Genomic DNA, 7,296 nt, shown 5'->3' on the forward strand with positions numbered 1-7,296 from the left:
GAAGTTTATGTTACTGGCAAGCGTACCCCACGTTTCCGTAGTGTAGTGGTTATCACGTGCGCCTCACACGCGCAAGGTTCTCGGTTCGATCCCGGGCGAAAGCACAATATGTCTTTATCTTCCTTATGAGAAAATGCTTGGTTATATTCTCGATATGAATGATGAATTTGAAATAGGAGAGCGCTCCTGTTCCCAATACGTTTCTTCTCTGGTACATCTCGGTGGAAGGGTATTTACAGAAAATCTTGCTAACTAATAGACGGAAAAAATATGTTTTTTTAGTTATTTGTGTAGTCACTATGTGTTACGTTACTTCCATATGTTAGGGTTTGGGGTATATTTTTTCCTGGTTTTTGGTAAACAAATGCTCATAAAACACACAATGTAATCATGTCATTACAGCATTCCTGACGTTACCATGAACAATTAATTACACCAGCCAACATGATTTTGCGGTTAAGTAGAAAATATGTAATTATTATGGAAATCGCTGCCCTGATTCCGAAAATGATGCTATTTTTTTCCTATCACGTCTAGTTTTGAAGCAATTAGGTGTTTTAGTATCTGCATGAATTCGTAAGATGTAATGTTGAGAGATGTTCTCGCGCAACTTTTTTTAGAATACAATTATGTGATTTGATTTGTTATTGTTTGCATTTGTCCGCCTCTGTGGTGTAGTGGTTAGCGTGATTAGCTGCCACCCCCGGGGGTCCGGGTTCGATTCCCGGCTCTGCCACGAAATTTGAATATTTGTACGAGGGCTGGAACGGGGTCCACTCAGCCTCGGGATGTCAACTGAGTAGAGGTGGGTTCGATTCCCACCTCAGCCATTCTGGAAGTGGTTTTCCGTGGTTTCCCACTTCTCCTCCAGGCGAATGCCGGGATGGTACTTCACTTAAGGCCACGGCCATTTCCTTCCCTCTTCCTTGCCTATCCCGTCCAATCATCCCATTCCTCCACAAGGCCCCTGTTCCGCATAGCAGGTGAGACCGCCTGGGCGAGGTACTGGTCATTCTCCCCAGTTGTCTCCCGGCCCAAGAGTCTGAAGCTCCGGGACACTGCCGTTGCGGCGGTAGAGGTGGGATCCCTCACTGAGTCCGAGGGAAAAGCCGAACCTGGAGGGTAAACAGTTGATGATGATGATTGTTTGCATTTTATTATAGGTTTTTTGCTCTCTAAATGTATGTAGGATTGAAGATAAGACAGTTGAGAGTTTGTCTTTCATCTTAGACGACTTGAATAATCCGACGTGTTAAAAGCCCCAGGCCTTATGCAATGTTTATGATGGAATGATAAAGCAGTTTCCTTTCAAAGATAACAGTCCGAAAGTATTATATTCAAGAAGATGAACTTGTATTTTGTACGGATGTTTCAAATCTTCTATGTCGATTGGGAGAGAAATAGTATGATCCTAGTAACTGGCGTGTTTTTATTGACTCTTCCAAAATAAGTTTTAAGGCTGTTTTGCTTCGTAATACAAATGTTCTGGCATCCGTCCACTTGCACACTCCGCATAAATGTCTGAAACATACGAGACCTTAAATTTGGTGCTTGAAAAAATTAAATATCATGAGCATGGGTGTAAAATTTGCGGTGATTTGAAGATCATTGGATTGTTGCTTGGACAACAAAAAGGCTATACGAAATTTCCCTGTTTCCTATGCGAATGGGATAGCAGGGCACGGTCTAAACATTGGGATACAGTGAATTGGACAGAAAGGAAACAACTACAACCAGAATCCAAAAGTATCTTGAATGTAAATCTTATTGACCGTGAAAAAATTCTACTTCTACCCTTGCACATCAAATTTGGATTGATGAAACTGTATATCGAGGCATTACATAAAAGTAGCCTATGCTTCCAATATTTATCCACTAAATTTCCCTCATTATTAGATGCAAAAATCAAAGAAGGCGTATTGGATGGACCACAGATTCGTAAACAGATGAAGGATAAAATTTTCACAGACACGATGACTAGAATTGAGAAAGAGGCATGGAACGCATTCAAAGATGTAATGACTAAATTCCTTGGCAACATTAAGGACCCTCAATACAAAGAAATTGTAAGGAAAATGTGAGTAAAGTTTAAGGAACTCGGTTGTAATATGAGCCTTAAGCTTCATTTCTTAGCTTCGCATCTCGATTATTTCCCTCTAAATTTAGGAGCTATCAGTGAAGAACAAGGTGAAAGGTTTCACCAGGATCTCAAAGATGCAAAACGACGCTATCAGGGACGTTGGGATGTGAATATGATGGCCGATTACTGTTGGTTGATTACACGGGACGACCCTTCTAGAGATCATTCAAGAACTTCAAAAACCCGGAAATTCCACGGAAAACGGGAAAAGACAGAGGTGTGAATCTAACCTGCACATAATGTAAGTAACAAAATTATTTATGTTTAATCATGTAATTTTTATTCAGGGTACGGTTATATTAATTTAAAAGCAACTGTACAGTCGAAACTAAAGAGGCGCTTTATGCTTCAGTTTCACGAATTTCAATATACATTAAAATATAATACATACTATCTACTTGCTTACAAAGCAGCATTTACACTGACTGACAGAGCAAATGCAACACCAAGAAGGAGTGGTTCGAAAGGGATGAAAGTTGGGGGAAAAAACAGAGACGGCACGGACGAATAATTGATGTTTATTTCAAACCGATGTGCAGGTTACACAATGCGCACGGCATCGACTCAGTAGGATGTAGGACCACCGCGAGCGGCGATGCACGCAGAAACACGTCGATGTACAGAGTCAATAAGAGTGCGGATGGTGTCCTGAGGGATGGTTCTCCATTCTCTGTCAACCATTTGCCACAGTTGGTCGTCCGTACGAGGCTGGGGCAGAGTTTGCAAACGGCGTCCAATGAGATCCCACACGTGTTCGATTGGTGAGAGATCCGGAGAGTACGCTGGCCACGGAAGCATCTCTACACCTCGTAGAGCCTGTTGGGAGATACGAGCAGTGTGTGGGCGGGCATTATCCTGCTGAAACAGAGCATTGGGCAGCCCCTGAAGGTACGAAGGTACGGGAGTGCCACCGGCCGCAGCACATGCTGCACGTAGCGGTGGGCATTTAACGTGCCTTGAATACGCACTAGAGGTGACGTGGAATCATACGCAATAGCGCCCCAAACCATGATGCCGCGTTGTCTAGCGGTAGGGCTCTCCACAGTTACTGCCGGATTTGACCTTTCTCCACGCCGACGCCACACTCGTCTGCGGTGACTATCACTGACAGAACAGAAGCGTGACTCATCGGAGAACACGACGTTCCGCCATTCCGTCATCCAAGTCGCTCTAGCCCGGCACCATGCCAGGCGTGCACGTCTATGCTATGGAGTCAATGGTAGTCTTCTGAGCGGACGCCGGGAGTGCAGGCCTCCTTCAACCAATCGACGGGAAATTGTTCTGGTCGATATTGGAACAGCCAGGGTGTCTTGCACATGCTGAAGAATGGCGGTTGACGTGGCGTGCGGGGCTGCCACCGCTTGGCGGCGGATGCGCCGATCCTCGCGTGCTGACGTCACTCGGGCTGCGCTTGGACCCCTCGCACGTGCCACATGTCCCTGCGCCAACCATCTTCGCCACAGGCGCTGCACCGTGGACACATCCCTATGGGTATCGGCTGCGATTTGACGAAACGACCAACCTGCCCTTCTCAGCCCGATCACCATACCCCTCGTAAAGTCGTCTGTCTGCTGGAAATGCCTCCGTTGACGGCGGCCTGGCATTCTTAGCTATACCCGTGTCCTGTGGCACACGACAACACGTTCTACAATGACTGTCGGCTGAGAAATCACGGTACGAAGTGGGCCATTCGCCAACGCCGTGTCCCATTTATCGTTCGCTACGTGCGCAGCACAGCGGCGCATTTCACATCATGGGCATACCTCAGTGACGTCAGTCTACCCTGCAATTGGCATAAAGTTCTGACCACTCCTTCTTGGTGTTGCATTTGCTCTGTCAGTCAGTGTATGTGTATTCAATGCATGAAAAATATGATTACGTTTTGCAAGCTGAAATTTACATTAATACATCAAATTTAATCAATACTAAGTACCTATCAACAATTTTACGTAAGAACAAAATATCATTTTGTAAAATTGCCACCAAACCAGACGTGATTCGCCAAAACTAATATTTTTCTCGAATTCTGCGTTAAGAAATTCACAAAACTCACCTAGTTTCGTTTTTACCGCCCAAAAAAGTTTTATTTATAGGCTAGTGTTACACATGCTGTTCATGGCTTTCCAACATTTTTAAAAATAGTGTATTGGCTTTGCGTCCCACTACCTACTTTTATGATTTTTGGAGACGCTGATGTGCGTGATTAAGTCCCGCAAGAGTTCTTTTACGCTCCACTAAATCTGACATTACGAAGCTAACGTATTTGAGCCAGGATCCAACACGCCAAGCTGGGGTCAGAAGGCCAGCACCTCAACACTCAGCGCGGCTTTCCAATATTTAAAGGAAATATTTGATTACTCATTTATTTAGTAAATGAAAGTAAAATTGCTTAATAATGGTGTAATATAATATATTATCGCGTACTTTCAAGGAGATATATCACGATAGTATTTGCACGACCATGGGTAGTTTAAACACCAAAACCAAAAGAAGGTCGTAGCAACACGTGGAAGATATTAGGGCCCACCATGGTCAGGTGGATAAAGAAAAAAAAAGTTTACTACTAAGTAAAAGAAGTTAATACTGACTAAAATAAAACAACAGACTTAAGTTAAACAGGAACTTTAATAGTATGAAAGAAAGGTTGACACAAATCAACTAATAAGTCCTGCATATAAGACACAGGGAAGATTAAATTAAATTAGGAAGCCTTGGACATCAAGTTAGATTCAAATTAAAATCAAAAGAAACTGCTTTCACTATTCAAATCGTAAGATAAATCTGGAATATTTTTCAGGGTAAATTAGGAAACGTAGTACTCAAGGAAAGTTCCAACCCTAAGATCTTGGTTTGACTACACTATGGTAGTAGAGTAGAAAAATGCTTTTGTATGACTACTTCAGAAGTTTATCAACATAAATCAGAAAAGCCAAGTTACAGATCCCAAAATAGCACCAAGAGCAGAACAGGCGCACGTAATTAAAATAAAACATAGAGGAGAAATTAGAAACAAAAGCCACCAAGTAAACTAATTATCTAGTTTAAAATGTTAATACTTTAGAACACCAATAACCGCAGAAATACGAAGCACGAACTCCGATTCACATACCCAACCAGAACAAAAAAACACTCAACTCACGTCATATGTCCACCAGCAACAGTCGTATCAGACGTCAAATGTCAAACTATAATAATTACATTCACCAACCAAGGGTTGTGAATGTAACCAAGGTAACCGGTCACATGACCAAGAAAATGGCTACCCTTACAAGATAATGAACCAAAGCTAGAACCAGTCATTCGAAAACAATTTTTCTACTCGTACATTCTCCATTTTCTCACAATGCTTCGTATAGTAAGATATTAAAGATTTTCCAGACAGGATTAATGCATAATACCCCTTTTTAAAATTAAGACGTACTCTCGAAGGTATAGTAGAAGTATGGAGACGAACTTGTCACAAAATCTTTGAATACATTAATTTTCGTATTAAAAGAATATCTCTAGAGTGGTTAACAACCTAAAATCATTCTATGAATAATTACATAAAGGCCCCACGAAGGTTTATAACATATTCACAATAAAGATAACCAACAATTCAGTCTCTTTGGTAAATCGAATTTTTCACTAACAGTGATAATTGAATTTTACTTAGTACAACTTAGGTGTAGATATACCCGACGACACGGAACAGTTCGCTGATAATTACTGTTATCACATCCATATTCTTCCAGGATCAAACGAAGATTGTAGTTACTTACAGTTTCCCAAGTTGACAAATAAAATACATCAAAACCGACTGGTGACTATCACCACACGGCGATAGAATTACCCCGGATCAAAAGGGTACATTTTCCACCTTTTTTCCTCTGCTAATATATCATTTAAAGATGCAACAGCAAGAGCAAGATTTTTCTTCTTCTATCCTCCATTCAGAAAAAAAAGATGGCGACCGAAAATATGGTCGTGTAGAGGAACAATACAGTACAAGTTAAGTTGGGTACATGCTACAAGAGGGCAGCACAATACATGTCTTGAAGTTCACTGGAGGCTACTGTCTGCGGGAGGCACCAGTACAACTAGCTCTTTGCAGAATGATAATGTGGCTTATTTTAAATGCCCTTAGACTGTCCAATTTCCGTCAGAGCCTCCCCCTCCAAAAGATCAACATAGGGCTGGCCTCAGCAACAGACAATAGTGGTGGAAAATCTTTAAATTTTTAGTGAGATTTAAGGTTCCTACTTAGCGTTTGTAGAAGGGACGAAGATGCAGGTTGGAATAAGAGCACAGAGAAACCCATGTAGACCAGAATCTTCCACAGTTAGCAAATTGTTCGGAATTCATCGGAGTTCAATAGGTAAATGTTGTAACCACGAACACACATCTTGATATTAGATACACAATTTTGAAAGTTTTCTCCTCATAAAATGATACCAAATCCCATACTAAATCGTTCTACCAAAAGAAAGCAAGGTTACCTCTTTTTAAATGATACAGATAAATGCATACGTTAATCAAACCTTTGGGGCTTATACTGTAGAGAAAGGCATGATTCACATTTTTAAAAAATTTTACATACACCCAGGAAGAAATAGTAAACAAGTAACCCAAGAAATTAGTGCATAAAAATCATTTAACCAAAGGGAAACAAGAAGCATCATGGCCATCGCTACATCATCAGGCATCCAACCACACCATGTAAGTTACCAACAGAGGAATCAAGGAGATTCAAAATAAACCCCAAAGAAGGACTCCAAGAAAGGAGTTACATAGGAAACCAAGAAAAAATTACCCCAGAAAATAATACATAGACCAAGGACAGGTCTCAAACAAATTCAATTAAATAGAAAACAAAGAAAGTTAAAATATACTTTGAGCATAATAGCACAAGCACTACCAATCAGTGAGTTTAAATGGTCAATATTTCAAAATCTTGGTTGTACAACCAACACTGCATAATCATTTCAAAACTTGGATCAACATCTCACGGGTTCAAGGCATCACAAACAGGAAGGGAAAAGAGAAAAGGATACAACTCAACCAATAGAAGAAAAACACAGAAAGCACAGAATTCAGATCAATGCCAATTCCATGACTATCAGATAAACCATTTTCAAGCAAGAGAAACTTCGAGCCGATCAGTTGGAGATCTTTTT

At 41.1% G+C, this 7,296-nt stretch overlaps 1 non-coding gene across 1 annotated transcript; it reads left to right on the top strand.

Moving 5' to 3' along the window:
* The first annotated feature begins 31 nt into the window (after positions 1-31).
* TRNAV-CAC (transfer RNA valine (anticodon CAC)) lies at positions 32-104 on the top strand. The gene has a single exon. It is a non-coding gene; the product is annotated as a tRNA-Val (tRNA).
* The last annotated feature ends 7,192 nt before the right edge of the window (positions 105-7,296 follow it).

The sequence above is a fragment of the Anabrus simplex genome, chromosome 7 (assembly GCF_040414725.1).
Source record: "Anabrus simplex isolate iqAnaSimp1 chromosome 7, ASM4041472v1, whole genome shotgun sequence".
NCBI lineage: Eukaryota > Metazoa > Arthropoda > Insecta > Orthoptera > Tettigoniidae > Anabrus > Anabrus simplex.